The sequence below is a fragment of the Marmota monax genome, unplaced genomic scaffold (genome assembly GCF_021218885.2).
Source record: "Marmota monax isolate L192 unplaced genomic scaffold, Marmota_monax_Labrador192_F-V1.1 WCK01_AAM20220418_F8-fsc00020, whole genome shotgun sequence".
Lineage (NCBI taxonomy): Eukaryota > Metazoa > Chordata > Mammalia > Rodentia > Sciuridae > Marmota > Marmota monax.
The window spans coordinates 21,545,055-21,571,726 of NW_026692912.1; the positions used below are offsets into that span (position 1 = coordinate 21,545,055).

The 26,672-nt window shown below is 57.7% G+C and overlaps 1 long non-coding RNA gene and 1 other non-coding gene across 2 annotated transcripts; one reads left to right on the forward strand and one right to left on the reverse strand.

Annotated features, from left to right (window-relative positions):
- Window positions 1-541: 541 nt before the first annotated feature.
- LOC124097401 (uncharacterized) lies at window positions 542-3,716 on the forward strand. Its single transcript, XR_006853194.1, has 3 exons — window positions 542-2,652; window positions 2,773-2,848; window positions 3,338-3,716. It is a non-coding gene; the product is annotated as an uncharacterized LOC124097401 (long non-coding RNA).
- A 13,187-nt stretch (window positions 3,717-16,903) lies between these two features.
- Window positions 16,904-16,976, reverse strand: Trnaa-ugc (transfer RNA alanine (anticodon UGC)). The gene has a single exon. It is a non-coding gene; the product is annotated as a tRNA-Ala (tRNA).
- Between the last annotated feature and the right edge of the window lie 9,696 nt (window positions 16,977-26,672).

Below are 26,672 nucleotides of genomic sequence, written 5' to 3' on the forward strand. Positions count from 1 at the left end.
GTGACTTCGGACAAGTCCCCTCCTCTCCCTGGGCCAAATTTTCCTTCCTGTTCTTTTTCTTGGTTCTGGGATCCAACCTTGCCCAGGCGGGGAGCCCCTGCCACACGGCCCTGCTGTTGCTCTAGTGGGATGACCAGGGGGTGGGTCTGGACTGTCCCCACTCACCATCAAATCCACCCTTTGAAAGCTCCCAGTCCCTTTCTGCCTACCCCGCCCGCATCTGCCCCTGCCCGGTTTAATTGTGGCCACTTTTCCTGTCACCCCGTAGCTCTACTCCTCAAGCAATGACAAGTTGGATCCACCAAAGGTCTCAGGTTGGTCTAACGCCTGGACCTTGTGTCCAGCGAAGACAGGGTCGGGGTCCACCTGTGTCTGTCCTCCTAGAGATCAGCTCCTAGGAGGTGCTCACTCCACAAGGCGGGCGCGCCCTCAGCCCCGCCCTGTCGCGGCGGCGCGGGTGTCCCCACCCCACCCCCGGAGAACTACGGTCCCCAGAAGGCCGCGGGGCGGCGCGGAGCGCGTCTCGGGAGCTGTGGTCCCGCGCGCCCTGGCGCCGGCTGGACGTGCACGGCGCGGGGCAGCGGGGCTCGCGGTCCGCTCTCCCTGCGGGACACCGCTGGCCGCCGGCCTTTGGAAGAAACCCTCGTGCGCTCCCGTGGGGTCTCCTTAAGGGGCGGGCTGGGCGCCCCACCCTGGACGCCACCCTGGGCGGAATCGGACCTGGCGCTTTCCAGCCCCTGATGTCACTGAGACCCCGCCAGTGCCCGCTGGCCCGGGCTGGCTCCCAGCTGTGCGGCCCCTGGGGGTACAGGACTGAAGACGGGTAGGAGCGGGGATCACAGCTGTCCACTGTCAAAACGCGCCAGCGCCCCTCCCCCGTGGGAGAGGGTGCCCCGGGGACCTGGCCCAGGCTGGCTTCCATTGGCCTTGGCACTCGGCCTGGCCATGGGGTCCAGGTCAGGGGGAACAGTATGTGGGAGGGGTCACTTGAGGAAGTGGCTGAAGGGAGTTTGGGCTTTTGGGGAAGAAATCCTGGGGCTGGAGGACAGAGCCTGGGGACCGGCCAGGGGGAGCGGAGGTGCGTCGCAGGGACCTGGAGCCACAGCAGCAGGGGTCTGTTGGATCCCAGAGGAGGCTGTGACCAGGGTCCCGGGCAGAGCCTGCCCCCTGCCCAGGGTCCTTCTTCCCAGGCTCCGCTTGTCCCTAGAGGCAGGGGCTTCCCGGGCCCAGGGTACCCCAGAGCTGGCTCAGTGCTGTCCTGAGGTGGGCCAGGCAGCCAGGAAACCAGGGCTGGGGCCAGCATCCGTGCCTCGGAGAAGGGAGACGGAGACCCTGCTGAACTTCCGCTGTGTGGCCTCTGCGGGAGACACAAGGGAAGCTGCTCCCCAGGAACTCCAGCTGTTGGGACACCGGGGACACCGGGAAATCAGGAGGGTCCGCTCACACCCTCCCTGCCCAGATGTGGCAGCCGCAGGAAGGGTTCAGGCCCCCTGATGGCAGACCCCCAGAGCCACCTGGAGCTGGGGGCCTGGAGGCGTCCTAACTGGGATGGCTGCTCTGGGTCCCTCTTCTGGTCTCGATGGCCACGGGACTCAGGAGATCATGTTCTCTGGCTCTGAGAGTGTGGCAGGGAGCTTGGCCTCCATGCTGACAGCCTGGGCTTGTGCTTCGCGGGAGGCTTGGTGAATGGTCCTGGGCCTGCAGGCCCCAGGGAGGTATCCATCCTGCCCCTCCAGATCCTGGGCTTCCTCCCTGGCACCTTGGACCCTGCACTTCCCCTAAGTGCTCTGGGCACCTGAGGAAGCCGACTGCAGGCCGGGGCTCTGTGCTCCTCAGTGTGGCCTCGTCCCCCAGATCAGAGGCCCGGCTCCGTTGTGGTTTGTCTTTGATTAATAAAAAATGGGGAAGCAAATCAATTACCCCTTCCACAAATGCAATTCAGACGGCAGGAAAAAATCTCTCTTGAGGATCAGGGAGCCTCTTTCTCTCATGAAAAATGTGGTGTCCTGAGATGCCCCTGACCCATCCTGGTGGGAACAGGGAGAAGATTCAGAGTATACATAAGTTAAAACTTAGCCTATGTTGGGGCTGGGACTGGGCTCAGCGGTAGAGCACACGCCTTGCACATGTGAGGCCCTGGTTCGATCCTCAGCACCGCATAAAAGTAAATAAAGGTACTGTGTCCAATTACAACTAAAAAAATTTAAAAAAAACCCAGTGTATGTGGGGGCCCGATGCGTGTTTGCTCCTCAGAGGTCCCTTCCCCATGGGGGCCGTGGGCTCCTGAGGCTCGGGCACTCTCTTCGCCTGGCTCCTCACCCCTTGGATTGGATTTCAGGGCTGATATTCTGAGGGTTTCCCAGGTGTCTGCTGATCAGAATCTTCTGGAAGTTGGTTAAATGCAGATTCTTGGCCCCTCCTCCCTGAGATCCTGATACAGGGTCCAAGGAGGGACCCAGGAATGTGGATTTCAGGCCATCCCGAGGCGGTGTGGTGGGCATCCGCCGAGACCACGCCCCAGAGCAGAGGGCAGCCTCGGAGCACGGAGGACACAGACGGGGCGCAGCAGCACCAGCCCAATACCAGCTCAGCTCCTGCTGAATGACGTTGGTGATGTCCCTTCCTTTGTCCGCGAAGCAGTGACCTATCCAGGTTGCCCGGGGCTGGGTGTGTGGGTCATGTTCAGCAGGGGGGAGCTTGGGGCTGGGGACTGAACCTAGGTGCTCTACCACAGAGCCACATCCCCAGCCGCTTTTATTTATTTTGATGCAGGGTTTTGCCGAGTCGCCCAGGCTGGCCTTGAACCTGGGGTCCTCCTGCCCTAGGCTCCGAGTAGCTGGGATGGCAGGTGCGTGCCACTGTGCCGGGCTGGCTTTAGATTTTTTTTTTTTTATTGCTGTCTAAATGACCGCGGGTCATTGCTGTAATGCACACTGCAGAACTGGGGGCCAGTCAGAGCTGGGGACACGCTTGGGGTCTGGGATGTGGCTTGGAACACCTGCAGGGAGAGGGCAGAGACGGCCGGCATGGTGTGACTCCAGAGCTCCTGCCGTGTGAGCCCCGGCGGCCCCAGTGGACCGCTCCCTCACGCCTTCTGTTCTGCAGCACCCCACGTCTGACGGCCCCACAGCGTGGCTCCTGGGGCAGGTTCACCTGTACGTCTCCTCCTTGGGGCTGGGTCTGTGGAAGGGCCCTCTGTCTTCGTTCCCCCTGCTGGGCTGCCGTCCTCCGGGCTGGCCAGCCTGGGGGAACTCGGGAAGGCGGGCAGGGCTCTTTCTACCTGCCGGGCACCATCCTGGAACCAGGTCCCCATTCAGGCATTTCCATTCTCCTCCAGGAACAGGCAGGCCATCCCTCCCTGGCCATCAGGGGACTCCAGCCCCTGGTCAGAGAGCTTGGGAAGGGGACATTCACGTGACCCAAGGCAGGCCATGAGACCCAATCCTGGGAATGTAGCTCTCTTTCTTCGGGGAGCCCGGGCTGGCAGGACAGAAAGCCGGAGTTCCCGGAGTCGGCCGCGTGGACAGCTTAAGCCAAGATGAAGCCAGACAGTCACAGAGCTGAGAGATGGAGCCGGCAGGGAGACACCCGGGAACCTTGTTGGAGCACCTGGATCCAGCTTTGCCTGAGGCCATCCACCTCTTTTGGCTTAGGACAGCTGGCATTGTTTCTGTACTTGCAACTGGTTCTAAGGCAGAGAGTGTGTGTCACTTCCACCTGTCCGTCTGTACACCAGTCTGTTCCGCAGGGCTGAGCACCTGCCCATACCAACCCCTCCTGGTACCAGGCCTCCATTTGAAAGGGGAGGTGGCAAGGTGACCCTAGAGCTTCTGCCAAGGCGAGCCTGGGGCTGGGGCATGGGAGTTCCCGGGAGGGGGAATCTCGGTGGGCTTTGGGAGGCGGTGGCCTGGGGGCTGGGCTTAGAGGCACAAGGAGGATTTTAGTGGTTTGAGAATCAGAAAGGGGACCTCCCAGAGAACAGGGGTCAAAACGGACAGGTGGAGAGAGAGGAGCCCTGGGCCCTGTGCCTGGGCTGGCGGGGCTGGGTTGGGGACTTTGTCTTGGTTAGAAGTGAGGGTCTGGGCAGGTCCCCGCCCTTCCCTTTGCGGCTTCATTCCTGGTCCTGCCCCCTCTCAGCCTCATAGGAGCCTGGCACCCTCCCCTCTGGGTCTTTCCAGGGTGTCTCCCCACTCGGGGCATCAGCCACGGCACTGACCCTGCTGCACCCGCCCGTGGCCTGCGTCTTGCTTTCCAGCCCTTGAGAGCAGACCCAGGGCTGGGCCTCGGGTCCCCCACGCCCCCCCAGGCCATGCGGGGTGGGGGGACTGGTGGTGGTGGGGGGTGGGGGGTGCCCGCAGGGAGCTCCGGGAATTGCCCTCGCTTCCTGGCACTGATCAGGGTGAAGAGAGGCACCAGAAGTGGGCCTGCAGGCCAGCGCCCTGAGGACTCAGGTGACCGTGGACTCTGGCTGGGCTGCAGGGGTGGCCCCATCCCAGGGCTCCGAGGAGGCTGCCCGGAGGAGGAGGAACGGGAGGGTTGGGGGTGGCTTCCTGGACGGGGTGGGCTGTGACATTGATGGGGGCAATGCCCCTGCCCTTTGCTGGGCTGGTGAGCTTCTTAGCCGTGGCAAGCACTGTCCCTTTCTAGCCACCACCCTGCCAAGACTCCCTGAAAACACGGCTGCACCCCCAGGGCCCTGCCCCCTGCTCCACGGCCTCAGCGCAGGCGGCCTGGACCTGGGTGCACACATCCTGCTCACCGTGGGAGCCGCGGCGTCCCTGGCGTCCTCACACAGCCAGGACTGGACGTGTTGTGTTTCCAGTGCTTCACAAATAAGTAGGTGTAGGATGTCAGGCCACAGGTCTCACTTCTGATTTGAAAAAGCTTAACCACCATTATCTACTTATAGAATCTTAAGAAAAAAAAAAAACTCCACATATGTGCACACCCGTGGTCGTAGCAGCATTATTCACAAGAGCCAAAAGGCGGACGCCACCAGGTGTCCATTAAAGGACAACAGATGAACTAAATGTGATCCATCCATACAATGGAATATTAGTTGGCCTTAAAAAAGGACAGTTTGGAGCCAGGTGTGGTGTGCATGCCTGCAATCCCAGGGGCTTGGGAGGCAGAGGCAGGAGGATTGCAAGTTCAAAGCCAGCCTCAGGAAAAAAAAAAAAAAAAAAAAAGGACATTTGGACAGCCGTACAACACAGATCATGGATGGATCTCCAGGACATGATGCTCGTGAAGAGGCCATCAGGACAAAGCCCATGTGATCCCACTTAGGTGAGGTCCCTAGAGCAGGCAACCGGGGCTGCGGGGAGTTGGTGTTTACTGGGGACAGAGATTCAGATTGGGGAGAGGGATGAAACTCAGGGGGACAGCAGAGATGGCCGCACAGCAACGTGACCCAGCCTAACTGGACACTTGACGGTGGTTAAGAAGGTACATTCCTGTCGGATGGATGCTACCACGATTTTAAATGCCAGGGAGAACCCTTGCTAGACTCCATCATGGGAGCTGGTTACTCTGAAACACTGAGCACTGACCAAAACCAGAGAGCTGGTGAGCCCCCCGCCCAGCCACACCAAGACGCTCGGCCATCTGTGTCACTTCATTTCTGTCCCCTCCCTATTTACTTTGAGGCCAGTCCCAGGGCCAGGGGTCATACTGCTTCACCTGGAGACACTGCAGGACGTAGCTGTCAACTCTCAGGGCCATTCCCACTCCACACCGACCGCGGTCCCCGAAGGAAACCAAATCAGCACCTTCACCTTTCCACACCGGAGGGTCGTGTATCTCATACACAGTTCCACGTGCCAAACACACGACGTCATCGGATTTCCAGTGTTTGTTCAACATATCAACACATGCCTACAAAATGCACTTGTGTAACATCTATTAGTCTATAACTCTAAGTATCTGATATAGAAATGCATCTCATGTAAGATACAGAACACACACCCATGTGCGCCTATCTTCACATGAACTTGGACCTAAATAAGATCCACATGTGAAAGCTGGCCCTCTGCCCTGGACCCTGCAGACCGTCCCAGTTCACCCTTCTGCTCTCTGGCAGGTGAGCAAGGACCCCAGTGTCCGGCAGAGCGGGAGACTCTCCCTAGCTTCAGCTGTCACTTCTTGAGAACATCAAGTCCTCCTTGGCCTGGTGTCCAGCGAGGCCTTGCTGGGAAGGCCGAGGGCCTTCGCCGTCCACCGGCCCCTACCTAGGTCTCTCAGACTCTGGCTCCCGCTCGTGGACTCTGAGCCCCAACCCTCTGCTGAGGTTCTTCCAAATCAAGTCTTATACCAAGGACTAACGTGTCATTTTCTAAATGGATTATGATTTTTCTTTAAAGTTCTCTTTTGGAAATAATTGAACAGATTCATGGAGGAATCATTGACATGCAGTAAACTACAGTCTGCAAGGTCCACTTCAGCAGAGAACTCGGGATTTAGAATAGCCACTGGATTGGTGGAGCTGTTTGTTACACAGCACTATTAGAGCAGAAACCTGACTAAGCCACATGGATAACACTAGTGCTCACTTATGAGATTGAGGATCAAATGTTATAGTATACTTTAAGAATAATATCCACTTATTGTGTACCTGATACTCACCTGGCACCTAGGGGACAGAGCAGCCTGAGGTCAGACAACTGTTCCCAGTTGGAATCACACATGCAGCTGTGGGACATGGGGCTATGTGTGTCCCTGTGGAAGGTCCTGGATTCTTGTGTGTGAGACCTCTTGGGGGTAGATTGCATATTATTCCCAAATTTTCATCCTTTCTTGAATTTTGCACTTATGTTTGCCAAATGACTTGCAATGCCTGGGACTGGGGCAGGCCCAGTGTCCCCTACCTCCCCCACTGAAGCATGGTCTGGCTACGTGACTTGGGACACTATCTTAAAAACATAATCTTGGACAACGGTTGGGATTTTGGCCTGGTCTGCTATGCACTGCAAGACCAATGTGTCCCAAGAAATGGATGGTCCCCAGATAGACTCATGGAGCTGAATAAATCTGCCCTGTGGCCTGGAGCTAAATTGAGTCAACGCACAGAATGAAGCAAAGTCACTCCAGCTGACCTGCAGAACTGTGAGATGAAAACAAATGTGACAGGGCTGGGATCCAGCTCAGTTGGTAAAGTGCCTGCCTCGCATGCACAAGGCCCTGGGTTCAATCCCCAGCACCACACACACAGAACAAAGCAAACAACAACAACAACAACAACAACAAAAGGAAAATAAATGTGACAGCCCTTGGATTGGTGGGGCTGTTTGTTACACAGCACTATCAGATCAGAAACCTGACTAAGCCACATGGATAATACTAGTGCTCACTTATGATATTGAGGATCAAATGATATAGTATATTTTAAGAATAATATCCATATACAAAATATACAGCTCACAACCTGGTCATAGAATGGAAACCTCTCAACATTGAGACCCTGAAGTCCCTCTAGATTCCTCATCCCCATCCTGCCATCCTGTCCATCCTGAGGACTCTCTCAGCCTGATGCAGGACCACTGTCCTGGGCAGAGCTTTGGGGATTAAAGTGTTTGGGGGGATTAACGGAGAGACCCGTAAGTCCCAGCAGGAGCACGTAGAGCGGTGTGCTTACCCCAAGGTCCCCACAGCACAAGAATTCCCTCTTGCTGTGTGCGTCTTCTTTAGCTTCCAGTTTTCTAGTCCTTAGCACCACCTGCAATTTTCCAGGTTGCTTTGAAATACGCCACAGAGAAGCTGTCATTCAGCTGAGGTGTCCCTGGGCACGCTCATGCCCTTGTGATGCACACCAAGAGCCGCGTGTGCCGGCCACTGGGCTGGGCTCTGGATGCTGTGGCAACTCCCTGCCCTCGTGGTGCCTGTACTGGGGGAGGGGCTGACCCGTATTCAACCAACACTCCTGGCATGTGTGTGCACGCACGTGTGTGTGTGCCTCTGTGCGTGCATGTGTGCACCTCTGTGTGTGCATGTGTGTGCCTCTGTGTGCATGTGTGTGTGCATATGTGTGCATGTGTGCATGTGTGTGTGTGTGTGTGTGTGTGTGTTGGAGAAAACTGCGGCAAGAGGGGTATAGGAGGGTGGTCCTGGAGCCCGGGAAATCGTTCTGAGGTTTTACCAGGAGAAACAATCTCTAGAACAGAGAAGTTGAGCCAAACTGGCACGCGGTACCCTGTGCCAGGTCGCTCTGAGGCAAAGGGGGACAGGCCCAGGGAAAGGGGGCCTGTCAGGGAGGCAGCCATGCCTGGGCCATCAAGAGAATGCCCCTCCCCCTCTGTCTTATTCCCACGCTACAGAGGGCACATGGAAGTGCCCTGTGGTGAGGAGCCTTTGCATGGCCAGAGGTGGCAGGGGCAGTTCTGGGCTCCAGATGATGCTGAGGAGCTGCCTTAACCCAAGAGACCGGGCATCAGGACTGGACCGGGGTGTAGACGAGTGGCTGCCTCCAGCTCTCTGAGGGACAGCCTGTGCTGGTCCCCAGGTTGTCCCCACCCACCTGGGCAATTTCAATCTTCCAAAAGGGACATCAAGGGGACAGAAGTGACAGACCCTATTTTGACTGGAGGGAGGGAGTCTCCAGACCTGCAGCTGCTGTGAGATCCTGAGGGGCCTGGGGACTTGGAGTCCTGCCTTGTGCCTGGGGTCCCTTTGCAAATGTCAGCTGAGTCCCTGCATTGGGGACGAGGTGGGTTCCAGGCACTGGGGGCCTCTGTCCTCCTGCTGTCCCTATTGGGGAGGGCTGGTCCTCCTGCAGTGGGCTCTGGAGCCCACTCTGCCCTCCAGTGTCAGCAAGGGCGGGTGGTATGGGATCAGACCCCATCACCAGAAGGGCTTGGCTCAGAAAGGCCACACCTGGGTTGGAGTCTGGAGCCTGTCACTGTCACTGGCAAGCGTGTGATCTGGGAGTGACGTCTGCCCGCTCTGGGCCTCGGGTCCCTCTCAGTCAGATGCAAAGGCGGGCGGCTGAGCCGGTGCTGGGTGCTCGGTGCTCCGTGCGGTGCTCGTGCTCGGTGCCCGGCGGGGTCCCCCCTCCCGCGCAGCAGCGCCAGCGCCTGGACCCGGCGGCGCCTCCGCCCTCCTCCCGGCGTTGCTATTTCAAGTGGCGGTGGTTGGGCTCGCTCTTTTTTTAAAAACCATTCCCGTACTCGAGCCGAGTTCCACAAGGCCAGCTGTCACCACTAAAAATGTCTGTCGTGTGACAGCCACCAGCGAGGAGGTGGGAGGAGGCAGGAGGCCCCGGATGGGACCGCAGAGTGGCTGGAATTGAAACACACACACACACAAAAATAAACCCGGCGACGGCGACGGCGACGCGGGAGGTGGAGGCGCTGCCCTCCCGCCCTCGCCCTCCCCGGACGGACGGCTGCGGCGGTGGCCAGGGGCGGCAGACCCCGTCCTCGCCCGTGCCAGCCCCCCCAGGTCGCGCCCTGGGTCCCCGCGGGCCACCGCGTCCGTGCCACCTCCTCATCCGCTCGCCGGGGAGCCTGGGCGACCCCCTGGTTGGGCTCTGAGCGAAGCTGGTGTCCCAGGGGGGCCGACCCAGCCTTCCCCGGGGAGGGGGGCCAAGAACGTCCGAGGGACCTCTTCTGGGGTCCAGCCACTCTGGAAGGGATCAGGAGTTCACAGCCAACTTGAAAATCAGTCTTCAGTGACCCCGTTTTACAGACAGGGAAACCGAGGCTCAGCGGGTGGAGGCAAGCGGGGGAGGCCGGGAGAGGGGCGGAGACCGGCCTCCCGCAGGTGCTCCGTGGTCTGGAGCCGCCAGTCTCCCGGCCTCACCTGCTCAGCTGGGAACCCGGCGGTGACCCAACTGCTTCCTGAAGATGCCTGCGGTTGAAATATGACCAGGCATATCCAACAGCCGGCAGGTGACAGGCTAGAATGTGCTGGAAGGTCAGGAGTGGGGACAGGACCCAGGGCGGTTAGTTTCCCAAGGCCGGATTCCTTCCACCACGCAACCCTCCCAGGACTGCAAGGGCCGGGTAGGGTGACAGGCAGATACCCCTCCCCAGCCTCCAGCCACCGAGTGGCCATGTGGGGGCCAGGGGCTTCCTGACCACAGTTCTGAACCTGTGGCTTCTCTGATGGGAGCCCCTGACCCCTAAACTGGGAAGTCTTATGGGGAGGGCAAAAGAGACCCACACAGAGACTTTCTGAAAAGAAAGGGGAAATTATATAATTGTTGTAGAAAACCTTCCAAATAGAAATTCTGTGTGTCTGGAATAATTTCCTCCCTCTCTTCTTTGGGCTTTTTAAAATTTCTTCCTCCTGCTCTTAGAAAGAGACCCAGGCAAGTCATGGGCACATCAGTAATGAATCACACTGTAGTCCCGCCCACCTCAACTGTGCTGTTGCTTTCTGAGGTTTCAGTTACCTGTGGTCAAATTGGCCCAAAGTATTAAGTGCAAAATTCCAGCAATGAATAAAGTTCATAAGTTTGAAATTCTGTGCCATTCTGCAGAGTGTGACAAAAATCTCACATCATCGTCATCCTGCTCCGTACCACCCAGGATGTGAATCATCCCATTGTCCAGGGTATCCACACTGTATATGCTACCTGCCTGTTATTCCCTTACTATCCTCAGTCATCAGATCCACTGTTGTGGTGGCATAGTAGCTTGTGTTCAGATGACTCTTACTTTACTTAAACATGGCCCCAAAGCACAGCAGCAGTCCACTGGCAATTTGGTATACCAAAGAGAAGAGAAAGTGCTTCCTTTAGGTGCAAAGGGAAAGTGTATCATAGATGTGCATGTCTGGAAAAAACATCAAGTGGAGGGGTCAGTACTACCCATCAGGAGTCTTGGGATGCCCCTTCTGATAAGAGGGGACTACTGTACTAGCTTCTGTGAATTGAGCATCTATTGTATGCTGCTCCTCTCTGGCATTTTCCTCTTAAAAATCTTCATTTGTCCCCCTGGAAGAAATGCCTTCATCTGGCCAAAGGCCTTTAGTCGTTCCTTCCTTTATTCATTTGAAAGACATTTATCTAGCACCTGTGGTGTGCCAGGCTTGGTCCTGTGTTCGAGGGCATCTTGCACCGGGCAGCCCCGGGCAGCGTCTGCAGGTGCAGACTCAGGCAGGTGGGTGCAGCCCTGTGGTCATTCTCTCTCTGCCCACAGGTGTCCATTCAGTGCCTCTGGCCTGGGTCCCCTGATTCGGACTCTGGGACACAAGGTTGAGCAGAACATGACCCTTCACTCATTTGAGTGCAATTCCAATGAGAGGGACACACAACACTCAAATATACATCTGACGGGGGGAAAGTCCTCGATAGGCCTATGGATCGAAACAGAGTGGCCTGGGGCTGGGGCTGCAGCACAGAGGCAGAGCAGCGGCCCAGCAGGCTCATGGCTCTCGGTTTGATCTTCAGCCTGGGGGAAAAATATATAGCAGTGTTCATTTACTAAGGTCGGCCCAGGAACGGCTCCCTCGGAAGGTGACCTTAAAAATGCACCCATTCATTCATTCTCTGTCGTGTGTGGTCCATTCGTCTGGGTCAACACTTAGCTGTGAGAAGTCCCCTCGCCTCTGTTCCTTCAGCATGGTCCCCTGCCCCATGATTCACTCTTGGTAAAGGTTCCTCTTGGACTGGGGGTGTAGCTTGGTGGTAGCCCTCACTGAGCATGTGCAAAGGCCCTCGGTTCCATCCCTCGTATTGCCCCTCCCCCCAAACTCCTTTTGTCTCTTTCTGCCGTTAAATGCAACTCTAAAAAGCCAGTGCAGGGGAGGTACCGTATTTGGACTGAGACCTGACAGATGAGATGTCAAGCCCAGGACGGCTTCTGGCAGAGGAAGGGCAGGGGGCAGTGGGCAGAGCCGAGGGCAGGGCAAGAGGTGGCCATAGGAGGGGGTCAGTCGGCAGACCTGATGGGATATAGGCTCTAACAGGTCCCTGTGGGCGCTGCTGAGAGGCCAGGAGCGTGTTCCTGGAGCCCGCGTCCACTGAGTGTCTGCTGGTGCTGGTGCCACGTACTTTTCATAGGCATCATGAAAATGGCCCTGCCCAGAGGAGTGCACTGTCGCCCAGAGAGTTAAGCGCGAAGCCCTGGAGGTCACCCAGCAGGGAGCTGCAGAGGCAGGAGCGGAGCTCAGGCAGCCCTCCTGATGGCCGCGCCTGGCACCAGCTGAAAGAAACAAAGTCAAAAGCTGGGCAGAGCCGGGCGCGGTGGCACTCACCTGGAATCCCAGCGGCTCGGGAGGCTGAGGCAGGAGGATCACAAGTTCAAAGCCAGCCTCCGCAACTTAGCAAGGCCCTCAGCAACTCAGTGACCCTGTCTCCAAATAAAACATAAAGAAGCAGGGCAGGGGGAGAACCTGCATTTGAAACCAGGAACTCCCTCCCACCTTGCCCCATTCCCCTCTTCCTGAAGGTTGAGACCACCAGGTGGTAGGAGTGGAGACCTACCCACTCAGCCAGCTCAAACTGTCCCTGTCAGGGGCCAAGCCCAGCTCCGGCCTGCTGGCTCCTGGCTGGAGGTCTCTGCAGGCGAGGCAGGGTCTGGGCATGGCACCTCCTCCCAGAAGCTGATTGATCTAGGGGTGGGCTCCCCGCTCCTGAGTCCTGCCCCATCTGCCTGGAGCTGAGACCTTGTCTGGCCACCTCCAGGGGAGCTCTGGTGCCCCCTCCCACCGGGAATCCTGCTGGCCAGCCCCCTTCTCCCCTTTGAGCCCCAGACCCAGTTTGGCACAGGGGACTGTGTGCCGCAGGGCTGGTCATGTCCTCTGCAGGAACCCAAGCCCCACGGGCCCTGCCGACGTGCTCTGGGCTCTGGGGAAGCGGGGGCCTGCGCTGCCCCACACTGGTGCCCCCCGTCTGGCCCCTCTCCCCTCCCATGTGCTGCTTTTCCTTTAGGAGAAGAAGCAAGTCCCCACCAGCGGCCCTGCTCCCAGGGCCAGCCTCTGACATGGCCCCTGGGCACATCTGCCTTCCCGTGCCTCCAGGACTCCAGACACACCCCTGTCCCCAGCAGGGCCTGCTCCCGGACCCTCTTCTCCCCGAGTCTCTGTGGCCATGTTTGATCTTGGGTGTGGGTCAGTGGTCTCACTGCTGGGGACAGGGCCAGTGGCCCTGGAGGTTGAGTCTCCTTGTAGCGGGGACCTGCTGGGTGGCAGAGCAGGCCGAGGGCACTCCTGTGCCGGTGTCCTTTCCGCTGCATCCTGGACTCACGTCTTGGGGTGGCCCCCTGTCTGACGGACCCGTCTTTGCTTCTCTGCACCTCGTCACAGGATGGTGTTCCCTCCGTGCGCTGTCCCCACACTCCGCGCTTCTCCCCCGTGTGTTCTGCCGGGTTCCCAGCGCTGTGAGCCGGGCTGGGCGCTGAGCGCGGAGAGCCCCAGCTTTCAGAGCAGCCCTGGCCTCGTGCGAGTGGGCGCTTCAGGGAGGCCCCGGACAGGGCTGGACAGGCTCTGCAGAGGCAGGGGCCTCAGTGCCCCTCACCTCCTGTGGGGGCAGGGAAGACTTCATGGAGGAGGTGACGTTGGGTCAAGCTTCGTGGGAGAGACAGGGACTGCCTGGTGGCCGGCTGAGGGGGAGGAGGTACCAAGGCCTGGGCCTGCTGACCAGGGGTGAGGCTGGAGGGTGACCTGAGGCCGGGTGAGATGCTCAGGGATTTGTCCAGGAGCTCTGGGGAGCCACTGTAGCTGTGGGCCGAGGGCAGTGCCCAGGCAGGGCTTGTGGCTGTACAAGTGGCCCCGGGGCCTGACCCAGGGGCCTGGGGACCCGAAACTGGGCTGGAGATCCAGGAGCTGGTGCAGACCTGGCCTCCCAGCTGGGCCTCTGTCCCGGGATGGGGCCTCTGCTTCGAGGCCCGGGGCTTCGTGAATTAGAGACAGGCCCCTGCCCTGGTCCAGGTGCGCCAGCCAATCCTGCCGTCCCTCGACTTCAAACCTGGGATCAGGACCAACCAGGGTGTGGACCCCCAACCTGGAGGCGGCTGGGGGAGAGGCCGGGAGCTGCCTGACTGCAGACCCAGCCCTCTCCCTCTGGGTTCTCCCCTAAATCTCGAAATAAATGAGGCAGAATCAAAATCAGACTCTCTTCATCAGGAGAAATTACTCATTTCAAATATTTGCAGCCGCTTGAACTGAAATTGAGCGAGATGAAGACTTAGATGAATAATCTGGGGCCTTTTCAAAGACAGATTTTACTCAGCACTTTTTCCTGACTCCAGAGCCGTCTCCCCGCCCCAGCCCTCTCCTGGCTCCAGAGCAGCCTCCCCGCACAGGGCTCCCTCTTCTCACCCTCCTGCCCTATCCCCCTCTCCCAGCTCCCTTCTCCTGCACTTCATTCATTAAATCTGCAAATATTTGCCCAGCGCCTCCTCCTGCCTGGCATAGAGCTGGTCCTGGGGACGCAGCCGGGACAAGACGGCCCGGCCCCTGCCCGCGGGGAGCCACGGGGTCCCATCTCAGGACTCGCCCCTCATCTGCCTGGCTCCACACTTCTTAATATCGGCAAAAATGTTCTTTCCACACTTTTTTAAAAACGAAATCTTACATAACCTCTCCAGAGGCCCTTGGAGGCTGGAGAAAATCTGGAGAGTTCCACCCCCTCCTGACCCCCTTCCTCCTCCGCAGGCTGCGCGTATCTGACCGAGCCAGGCCTGCCCCCCCTTGGCGGCAGTGGCCCCGACCGCTGCAGGAAGTCGGCTGGAGCTGGGGGCGGTGTGGCGAGGAGCGGGGAGACCGAGGCCGTCCCTGGCCAACGCTCTCGGAAAAGAGCCTCCTGGCTCCCAGGGTCCTGGGCCGTCGGGCGGCTCGGCCAGCTGGTGTGGGGGCGGGGCCGGCTGGTCCTCTCCTCAGCGGAGGAGGGGCTTGGTGACAGAGGCGGGGGGAGAGGAGGGCGAGGACAGAGGAGAGGAAGGGCGAAGGGAGAGGGCTCTGGCAGGAGAGAGTTTGAGGCGGTGGGCAGACCACACTCTGGGAGGGCACAGTGCGGGCACCTGTGGGGGACTGTGGAGTTTGGGGCCTGATTCCCCGCGAAGACCATGCGCTGGGCGGCTCCCCTCGGTCTTGTGCCTCCGTGATTTCCCTCATCTCTTTTCCTTTCTCTGCCTCAGGCAGCTACTTTGCGTTTCTGGATGGAACAGGGTCAAGACTGCGCCGGGGCCTTTGCATGAGCTATTTCCTGTCCTAGAACACTCTTCATTAGCCTGGGCAGCTCGCTGCTGTGGGGTCTTCAAGTGTCTACTTGATTGTCATGGTGACTCCAAGGTGCATTTGACAAGCAGTTGGACCTTCCCCAGAAGTGGGTGCTTCCTGGTCAGAGTGGGGCATGACTTCTGCTTCACACAAGTGGTAGAGATGTGCGGTCCCACGGCGGCGTCCAACCCTGATCCTGGCGAGCCAGCGGCTCTGGGAAGGTCACATGACTCTTCCTTGCTGGGGTGTGACTGAGGCTGGCTCAGAGACCCACCTGGGCCTCATCTGAACCATTTCCCTTCTGCAGGGCCTGGAGCTGTTGGCCACAGGCCACCTGGGGTGCTCGCAGGGCCACCATTCAGGGCCCAGCACATTGTGGTTTGAATCAGTGGGTGGCTCTGGAGTCCAGTGTGGGGCAGGGGGGAGGGATGGGTCCTTCAGGGAGGGCATGGCCATCAGCTTTATCCAGGTGTCCAGGGCAGTTCCTGGGAGGACACTGGAGGCCAGCCCACCTAGGGATCCCACAGTCGGGGCTTCCAGGGCCTCAGAGGACCTGTGAGGAAGGAGCCACTCCCTCCCCAGAGGCTTCTGGGATCTCCCACCATTTGCAGGTGCAGCCAGAGCCCCGGGGGCCTGAGATCTGGGAGCAGAGGCTCAGAAGAGGAGGAAGAGGCGAGCAAGGGCATGTGGATGGAGCAGCATGCCGCAGGGCGCGTGGCGGGGCTGGTGGACCAGGCGATGAGCCCGAGGCTCCTTGGTGAGCCACGTGGATCTTTCAGAGCAGAGCTGGGAGAGGGCACCAAGGCCTCTTTGGTGGCACCCTCCGGTGGCCTCTTGGAGGCCTGGTGATGACAGCACACACCTGCGCTGTAGTCACCTTGTTGCTTGGTTAACTGAGGAATTTCATAGACCCCAGGTCTCCCCCAGTGATCCCATTGCACAGATGGGGAACTAGGTAGGGGAATGAATTAACTTGCCAAGTTAATTATTTACACGACTAGTACGAAGCAGTGCCGGATCTGAACCCAGGAAATCTGGCTGGAGAAGCAGCCCGCTTCCTCCTCTGCCCACCCACATGGCGGGGACAGGGGCTGCGAACTCCTGGTCTCTGTATAGATGGTTCTCACGTGGCCTTATCTCTATTACTGACCGTTGTCTCTCTCATCTGTAAAATGGAAACAAGTCTAATCTTGCCAATTTCCCTTCTCTTTTAAAGAGGAAAAACTTTCATTAAGAAGTTTTGGTAAAATGCAAACGTCATGAACCGATCACCTGCCCCAGATTCTGGTGAAGGGGAAGCGGAGAAACAGCTAATGAAAGAGGTGCTGAGTGTCCCCGTGCGGCTGGCTGCGGAACTCTGGGAAACCATCTATCTATCCATCCACCTATCTATCCATCAATTCACTTATCATTCACCTATCCATCCATCCATTCATCCATCCGTCCGTCCACCCATCCATCCACCCTCTCATCTACCCAACCACCTATCTACCCATCCGTTCATCCATCCATCCATCCATCCATCCACCTATCCACTTATCCATCCACCTATCCACCTATCCATCCATCCATCCACCCACCCACCTATCCATCCATTCGTCCATCCATACATCCGTCCATCCACCTATCCAACTATCCATCCATCTCTCCATCCATCCACCCACCCACCCATCCATTCATCCATCCATCTGTCCATCCATCTGTCCATCCATCTGTCCCTCCCTCCCTCTTTTTTTTTTTTTTTTGGTGGCACTGGGGATTGAACCCAGGGCCTTGTGCATGCAAGGCAAGCACTCTACCAACTGAGCTACATCCCCAGCCCCCCTCCCGCCTTCTATCCATCTCTTTTTCTTCAACTATCACTTGTGGAGCCCTCTTCTGACTGCGAGCTGGGAATACAGCATCCTGGTCCTTGCCCTTGGGAGAGCAGCCTGGTGGAGGAGCAGACATTTGAAGACCCCTGGGGGAGCATTGCGGGTGCTGTAGTAGGGATCCGGGGAGGGCAGGAGGGGCCGTTCCTCCTGGGTGGGGAGTGAGTTTGGGGGAAGAGCTGATACACAGTCGGATGCCCACAGCTTTGGGGAGAATGTCCAGAATTCTGCATGATCAGCCTCCTGTTGTCCTCGGGGTCTCAGTGTAAATGCCACCCCACTGGGAAAGTCCTCTCCTACTCCCCAGGCTGGCTCACCTGTTACTTGCCCCTTTTTCCTCCCATCCTGCGACTCTTTGTGGCATTTGCACAGCTGTCATGAAGCAGTTGGTGGATTGGAGTGCTGAGTTTCTGTCTCCCTGATAGCTGTGATCTCTGGTCTTGTTCACAGTTGTCACCCAGTGCTGAGCGCAGTACCAGGCGCGTGGAAGCACTCTGAGGGCTTATCGTGAGTGTAAAGGGAGCTTCAGAATGAGGAGGTTGGTGACTGCCTGGTGGGGGAGCTGGGGGTGGTGCCCAGGCACAGAAGGAGGAGCCCCAGTGTGGACACAGGCTTGAGGCAGGGCCCAGCTCTGGGTGTTCAAGGAACCATAGGGCATTGGGGGGGCTGAAGCCCCGTAGGTGTGGAGCAGCAGGTGTGTGAGTGAGGTGGCCTAGTCTGGGTCCATCTGCAGAGGTCGGTGGCACTGTTTAGAGACACTGTCTGTTCTAATTTTAGAAAATATAATGTAGACATTCTTTGCCTGACGGGGTTCCCTCACTTTCCTGAGATGGTGAATGTGATTATTTTGTGTGCTGTGCTGGGGTGGAACCCAGAGCCTGTGCCTGCCACACCCATGCTCTCCGCAGAGCCACATCCAGCAAGGGCTGCTCCGCCCTGGGTGCTCCGTGTCGGCCGCCATTTTGCATTTCTTACCATCCTTCAGCTGCAGGCATTAGAAGGCCTTAAACCTCTTGGAGGTTTAGCCATAAGGCCATCTAAAATTCACCTGAAAAGATCAGAGGTGGTGTTTACAGAGCTTCTTCAGCCTCAGGGAAGGGCCAGAACCCTGGTCAGCCTGTCTGTGATTCTCTTGGCCCATCCTTCATGGTCACAGATGGCTGCTCAGCTCTGGTTTCACCCTCATGGTGGCAAGATGGCTACCACAGCTCCAGGTTCATGTCCTCACTGGGCCACATCCCCAAGGGGAGAGAGAGAGAGAGAGAGAGAGAGAGAGAGAGAGAGAGAGAGAGAGAGAGAGAGGCGGGGGGAGAGAGAGACAGGAAGAGAAGAGGCAGGGAAGGTTATATGTAAGGTTGGTGAGTGGTCTCGTCTGGGCTTCTTCTCTTTTTACCTCAGAGGAAAAGGTCAGACTTTGCTTATATACCATTGGCTGGAACCCTGACCCTAACCCTAACCCTAAAACTAACCCTAACCCTAATCCTAACCATAACCTTAACCCTAACCCTAACCCCAACACAAACCCTAACCCTAACCCTAACCTAACCCTAAACCTAAACCTAACTCTAACCCTAACCCTAACCCTACACCTAACTCTAACCCTAACCCTAACCATGGCCTCTCCTAGCTGCAAGGGAGGCTGGGAAAGCAAGCGTGTGGCTGGTTTAGGCTCTGCAATGGAGAAAGGCAATGGAGGGGGCATTAGGATGGCTCCGGGAGAGGTCCCTTCAAGGTCCTGTGTCCCACCCCCTTGGCAGCAAGTCACTATTCAACTACCTCCTGCTCAGAACACCTTGGCTGGACATCCCGTGGCAGGTCCTTCTTTCTGACAATTCCTAAAGACAACCCTTGGCATGTGTGACCATACTACAGACCTGTACTCTGTCACAGGGGCTCTTTCCCCCCAAAGCAGAAGAAAATAAAATTCCCTCCCCTGTGGGCATGACCCCCAGTGTACAGGTCCATGTCAGTGTTTGGTGTTTCAAGTTGTCATTTCACCTCCCAGTTTCTGACCAGTTGTCCACATTACTCCCAGGGCATGCCCAGGGGAGGGTCAGATGCGTGCCCCTGATGGGCCTCCGGAGGTCGGCCGTGGTTCTGTCACCCTGAGGACCCGCGCTGCCCCTGCCCCCTCCTGGTCACCCTTTTTAGCTTGTTGTTCTGCCCTCTCATCTTCCAGCTCACTTTTATAAAGTAAGAGGACATTCAATAAGACGCTTTGCTTGGTCCCACGTCAGCTCCTTGCAGAAAAGGCTCTGGTGAATGACCCCACACGTGGGTCAGCCATGGTGCCTGCTGCAGCGGGAGGGACTCTACTAATTCCTCCTCCTGAACCCTTGCTGATTGAGACTCTGAGGGTGTCTCCTGGTCAAGGCCACCAGGCCAGGATCAACCTAAGCAGTCCCACCACAGCCTGTGCTCAACAGGGGTCCCGTCGGAGCCCCCACAATCCCCAGCCCCCAGGCATCTCTGGCTAATGGGCCAGAGCTGAAGTGACATGTGTTCTCTCTGGGCTGACGCACACAGAGACAAGCTCCAACTTCCCTAGCCTCTTCCTCTATAAGTTGACCAAGAAGGCTACTTGCTCCAGAGAGGGAGCTGCAGGGTGCTGGAGCCCCCCAGCTTGGATCCCCGAGTGTCTGTGTGGAGCAGAGCAGTGGCCCTGTAGCCCCAGTGAGAGACAAACTACTGTGTGCTGAGCCCTGGAGATTTGGGGACTGTTTGTTCCTGCAGCAGAGTGCAGCCTAGCCTGGCTAACTCGGCACTCTTCCACCTCTGATGTCCCCACCCACTGCATGTGGGAAGCCAGATGAGCACTGTGTGCACGGTCCCTGTGGGGAGGCTCCGGGAACTGATCATGGCGGCTTCCTGGACCGGCTGAGCAAGGCTGAGCAGCGCAGCTGCACAGGATATTCTGGCCTCGCTGAGGTGGCCTCTGTCTGTGCCTGTCCTTGGCAAGGCCTGGGCTCTGGGCTGAGCTCTGCCAGCCTCCTTTCTCTGTTAGGCCTTTCGGAACCTGGCAGAGCCTCACGGAACCTGAGCACAGCTGGGGTCCCTCCTGCAGGCACCCCTCAGAGCCAGGAACTGCCACAAAAGGCCCAGCTGCTGCTGGCATGGTGGAGGGACATATGCGCCACACTGGCCCAGGTGCTTCTGCCAGCTCCAGAGGCCAGGCAGCACCCCTGGGCCAGCCAAGGCCTGGTTGGCAGAGACGGGGTGTGCCGGGAGCTCAAGGCTCTGCGCCTCCCCAGCGCGTCCCTGCCCAGCTCCCTCCACCCCCTCCCAGCCTGATGGCCTCCTGGTCTCAGGTCCTCTGCTCCAGCTGATGCCTCCGCTGGACCACCTGCCCGCCCCCTGCACTCGCGCCAGCTTCCCGCCTCTGCACACTCCCCACCCCTTGGGCCCAGGGCTCAGGGTCGCCCTTCTTTCTTCTATTGCACTCTGCCACTTTGACACGATCCCGCCACCTGGCTGTGTAGCGGTTGGTTGACGTGTCCTATGAGAGTGTGGCCCTCTAGGGCAGGACTGTGCCGTTCCGGGGCTGAGCCCTGGCTTAGCCCGAGACGGAGGTTCTCTCAACTGGGCTTGGAGCAGGTGGATGGACGGCCACTCTGCCCTGGGAAACTGTGCCCGTTTATTTTCTCTGCACCTGCTCCATACCGGGCCTGTCACATGCCCGTGGTGTTGGGCTTGTCCTGTGCCACCATGAGCTCACCTTGCCACCACATGAGCTTATGAAGCCCCTGTGATTTTTATCCTTGACTTGGCTGAAAGCAGAGCCTGAGATGAGGCTCCTGTGCAATGATTTGTTGGGAAGGGCTCCCGGGCTGCAGGGAGCATGGGGCTGGTCATCGCTGTGGGCAGCTAGGTCTCCATCCCTGCCAGGGCCCTCAGAGGACAGTTGGAAAGCAGCCCAGCCCCAGCCCCTCAACAGTCACGACCCCCATTTGGTGGAAGGAGTCCTGGGCTCGCCGGCCTCGCTGCGCCTGTTCCTGGCCCACTCGGGCACCGCCATCCTCGGCCTGCAGGGAGTGGGTTTAAACAGGCCCCCGACTGTCATTAATTGGACCTAAAAGGGTTTCTGTTTCCCTCCCTGAATGCTGATTGATCCCGGGGAGGCCAACAGCATCCCCCAAAATGGGCAGGGGGGGGGTGCTGAGGGAGCTGGGACAGCTGATGTTACATGACATTTCCTGGGGGAGGGAGGTGAGTCACACACCAGAGCTCAGCCACCGCCGGGCGCGGGCAGGAGGCCTCTGGAAAGCTCAGTTCCCCCAGCCTCACAGGCTTCAGGGACTCTGGGGCCTCTGCTCCCTGGAGGAGAGGGTCTCCATGTCCTTAAATGGCAGGGCATCAAGCCCTGGAGGGGGGACCCTGGACATGCGTGGGGCTGAGCTTTTCTGCTTGTGACACGGAGAGAGGCTCCATGGGGACTCTGACACCCAGGGGTGATGATGGGTGACCAGGCCTTGCTCGCTGCACCAGGTGGACAGGGAGGACCAGGCTCTGGCCGCACTGTCACACCCACCGGGATCTCCCCGACCTGCAGGGAGGCCTCTCCCCTTGCTGACACTGGCATCATCCAAGCTCTTTGCGGGTTGCTGTGGCCCTGGGAGGGAACGGTCCTCCTGGCCCAGCCTCCCTGTCCAGCCTGTGCTCCCGCGGTGCCACCCGACCCCGTCCCTGCTCTCTGGAGCTGAGGGTGCTGGGTCTGCAGGTCTGCCATCGCGTGGGTCTTCCTCCTCCTGCCACCTGCCCTTAACAGCTAACTGTAGTGACTCCTGGGGGGCTCTCCTGCCCAGGACACTCTCCGTCTGGGATCACGGCCACCAAGCCCGTTCTCGCCCAGCTCTGCTCCTCCCTTGGGTCCCATCTTCCTGGGGTGCCCCCACAATGCAGCCTCTTGAGCCAGAACCCGGCCTTTGCCCTGGCAGCTCCCCCATCTCATCCCCCAGGGGGGGATGGCTCTGCCTCCTCAGCCCCTCTCAGACCTGTCCACTGCTCTCCTCCCACCACTCCAGGCCCCTGTCATCGTGGCCCCTTGCTGGGTCCTCAGCCTCTGCCAGCCCCTCCATGCTATCCCCCACTCAGCAGCCCAGCGACCCCCCTGGTGGGTGACAAACCAGGTGGCTTCTGGCTTCAGTGTTGCTGTGGAGAAGTCTCCCAAGGGGGCTTTTCCTCTGGCTATTTTTAGGAATGTCCTCCTCTTACTTTGGTTGTTTTCTTTTTCTTTTCTTTTTTTCTTTCAGCTTCACTCTGATGGACTGAGGTGAGGAATCTTTTTCTCTTTCTTGGGACTCTTTGGTGTCTTGAGTCCATGATTTGGTGTCTTCCATCGGCTCTGGAGAACGATCAGCCATCATCTGTTGACAATACTTCTGCCTATTTTCTTTGTCTTTTAGGTCCATTTAAACTCTGGTCTTTTTTTTTTTTTTAAATATTTATTTATTTATTTTTTAGTTTTCGGTGGACACAACATCTTTGTTTGTATGTGGTGCTGAGGATCGAACCCAGGCCTCACGCATGCCAGGCGAGCGTGCTACCGGTTGAGCCACATCCCCAGCCCTAAACTCTGGTCTTTTCTATCCTTCTGTCTCCCTCTTTCCCTCTGATTTTACCTCCCTTCCTATTTCTCTCTTTCCTTTTTACAGTGCTGGGTAGTGAGCCCAGGGCCTAGCGCATGGATATTTTCTTTCAACGTATCTTCTTTTAGCCCAATTCTTTCTTTGGCTGCATTTAATCTATTCTTAAACCCATCTCTTGAGTATTTTCTAATTCTTTATTATTTTGAAATATAACACATATGCATAAAGTGCATATTTTATAAACATATGATCTTGCGGAAGAACAAGACACAAACTTGCAGTTTGATGGGTGATTAGAAACAAATACCCATGGGACCATCCCCACCAGGCCAAGAAATAAAACCCTGACCTTTGCCAAGCTCACCTCTGGAGCTTCCGCTTGGTTCTTGTCTGAATTTGCCACGTCGCTTTAGCAGTTCTGCATTCACTTGGGCTGTTTTCTTAGCTTGTCTTTTTGCTTTGTCGAGAATCAGGAAGCTTAGTTGTTTTTCACTTCATCTGCTAATTCCAGCACCTGAGACTCTGGGGTCACGTTTCTAAGGGGTTTTGTTGTAACTGCTGTTTCTAATGACATCTCATTTCCTCGTGTGCCTTGGGTTCTTCGTGTGTGGGGTGTAGTGTTTGAAAATCAAAGAGCAGGGACATTATTAAGGACTTGAGGAAGTCCCCTTTGTCTACAGTGATTTCTGTCTCTTCTAACACATACTCGGATGTCACCTGTCTGGACCCTGTAGCTCAGACTTGAGGCTGGTTCCCTAGAAGACCCAAACCACCCAAACCCAGACGGTGGGTCCTCGGCAGTCACCCCCTTCCCTCTGAGGGTGTGGCCCTTGGAGTTCCAGCTAATTGTGGGGAGGACCCCCTGCAAGACTTGCTGTGATCTGGGGTCCCTGGGATTCTGTTTCTGACCCCCTTGTTCTTTATAGTGGTGAGCTGAAGTCTGTATGGCGGGAAACCATCTTTAGGCAAAAGTGGCTCTGTGTGTGTCCCCTTCTCTGACTTTCTGCTGTCCCTTCAGGTTTGATGGGATCATTTCTCACTCTCTTATAAGCCGTGGTTGTAGCTCAGTGGCAAAGTGTTGGGTTCGACCCCTAGTTCCAAAGAATAAAAAGACAAAAACCAAACCAAACCAAGACAAAGAACCCCACCAGAAACTATCTCTCTATATTAAGTAGTGACATTTGAACTTTGAAGGTCTCTTCAGCTGGATGCTTGCTCAGAATCAACCAGCCCACCATTTACCTTTCTAAACAGGAATCGAGGCACATCTCTCCTCCATTTATAAACCTTGACAGGCGCCTGCGACTCTCCAGTGAGGATCCACTCTTGACCGTGTTTCCCCAGGTCCTGGCAGGTCTGGCTGGGTCACTCCCCTGTAAGCTCACCTCCTGCTCTGCTTCGGTCACATCGAGCAGTGCTGGTCCCCGAGCCCTTCAGCTCTGGTGGAAGCAGGTGCTACGTGGTCTCTCCAGGCTGAGCTGACTTTCCCCACCTCCTGGCCTGGCCCTCTCAGGTTAGAGGCCACCTCCTCCAGGAAGCCTCCCCGGACCAACCCTTGCTCTGCCAGGTGCTTCCTCTGGTAGTCCCCTGCACGTCCCTTTCACAGCACTGATGGCCTTGGAGTGTGACTGCCTGCTTCCAGGACACTGTGGCTCAGCTCATGCTTGTTGGATGGATGGTGGGTGAGGGGGTGGCTGCTTCTCACCCTGCCCTGACAGTTCAGTTGTTCTGTCTCTTGGGACCATCTCCTGCTCCCCAACTCAGCTGGCAGTACCTGGACAGAAGGACTGTCCTTCCCGCATCTCCTTCCCCTCCTGGCCTCCTCCTGTCCTTTGCACAAACTGGGTCCAGGCTCCTCCTAGCAGCTCTCCCGAGGTTCCTGCCATCTCCCTGACCCTAGGTCACAGGAACAGGAAAATGCACCAGAGCAGGCTGTTTTAATTCCAACCACAGAAAACCCTACTGCACCTAAATTTCATTGCTGTACCCACAAATTTCAAAACCCACTGAGAGAAAAAGCAAGATGGGGAGGCGCCCAGGGCAGCGATGGCCTCCAGGGGCTCCGGCTTGGGTCTTGGGTTAGCCGTCCTGACTGCGGGACTCCGAGCAAAGAACCTCACCACCTGCATCCTCCGCTCACCCTGTAAGGGCACGAGTTCCCTCCCGCCTGCCCCAGGCTGATGGAGGGCTGGGCTGGAGGGTTTGCCCCGCCCCAGGATGCCCTTCCCTTCCCCTGACTGGTCACACCCACCTGTCATTCAAGGCCAGGCTCCTCCTCCTCCTTACTCTAGTCAGCTCAGACCTTTGCAGGAACCTCATGGGCACGAGTCGCGGTTCCTGTGGAGCATTGACCGAGGGCCCCTGGGGACGCAGCACTGAGTGAGACCTTGGGGTGTGTCCCAGACTCCTCAGCAGGATTGCTGGGGGGTGGTCTTACAATTGCTTGACTGGCCTCCTGACCGGAACATCTCCCCAGATCCCAGGCTGTCTCCCAGAGGTGGGTGGTGGAACTTAGGTGGAGCTGGGGTTTTCCGGAGCGGTGCTGGCATCGCCACATATCAAAAGGTGGAACGTAAGTGTTCCGCCCACATCCTCAAATCTGGTCTCAATTATGGAGGACAAGGCAGGGCTGATCATTTTACAGAGGAGACCTGAAACCAGAGAGGTACAGTGACTGCGCAGTCACACAGCTAATGAGCCTCACTGGACTCAGCATTCCCCGCATGCCCCACAGGGCACCCAGCAGACTGCCCTTTCCCTCCTGGGAATCTCCCGTGAGGCCACTGAGCAGGGACAGCGTCCCTGAGGGTTGGAGATGTGCTCCCCCAGCACCCAGCTTGGTATCTGGTAGACAGGGCAGGAGGGGGAACTGAAAGATTGGTATTCATTCAAGTGCAGGGTGTGTGTGTGTGTGTGTGTGTGTGTGTGTTAAAGGGCACAAAGAATCTGCAGCCAGGAAGTGACAGGATCCTGAGGCTAATGGAGAAGAAGGGGTGTAGCCGGGTGAGGGCAGAGGCAGGGAGGTCCAGGAGGCACTCGGAGCACTGAGGCTGGAATTGAGGAGGCCGTGGTGGTGGGGTCTCAGGTGTCTAGAGGCTGAGTGGGTGGGGATGAGCCACAGCCTGGACCTCAGGCTCTGGAGGACCACAAGAGGACCAGGGAGTGTCCTTTACATATGGAAAGAGCCCCAGAGGAGGAGCCAGGGGGTGTGGCCGAGAGGCAAGGAATCCAGTTTTGGCCAAGGGGCCCCAGGTCCTCACAGTGGGGACATCCAGCATCTCCGAAGGTCTCTGGGACTTAGCAATGACCAGATGAACCCTGTCCCCATCCCTGCAGTCAGCTTGTCACATAGGACCTGGGGACCACTGCCTGGGCTACAGGACAGTAGGCGAGCACAGAAGGAAGGCAGCGGGTCTGGCTGGACCTGGGGGTGACCCCCATCTGCTCCTGAGATGTTCGCAGGTTCCTCTGTCCAGGTGCAGCTTTCGGGAGGGAGCGCAGGCCCAGGCTTGGCGGGAGAGGTCTGGGCCGCCTGCGCCTCGGCCCTAGGACAAGAGCAGAGGGGGCCTCACCCAGTGCCCCAGTCCCCAGAGCAGGCCGAGATCAAGGAGGGTCCTGGAGATTTCCCGCCCCTTTTAATCCAGGCTGGGGACCCTCCATTGTTTCCTGCTTCTGAACTGAGGGCCGGTGGCCTTTCCCAAACCTGCTAATGAGTGACGTGGCCCAGGCAGGCCCACTGTGGGGAAGAGCCCAACACCGTGCAAACCCCTTCCCATCACCTGGACAGAGCCGTGCCCCGTGGTGTTATCTGAGGGTTTGTTCCCCAACCTCCGTTTCCACGAGGCTTTGGGCCTAGAGTGTCACCTCCATGCCTCAGTTCCTCCTCATTAGAGGAGAACTTGACATGACCCCACCAGGCACGGAAGGACCTCCCAAGGCCCACAGAAGCCCATTAGCAAATGCCGGGATGTGACGGTGAGGCCCGCATCCTACTGGGGTTTGCAGGGAGGATGTGACATTCTCACACATTGTAACGTTCTTTAAAAGATATTAAAAC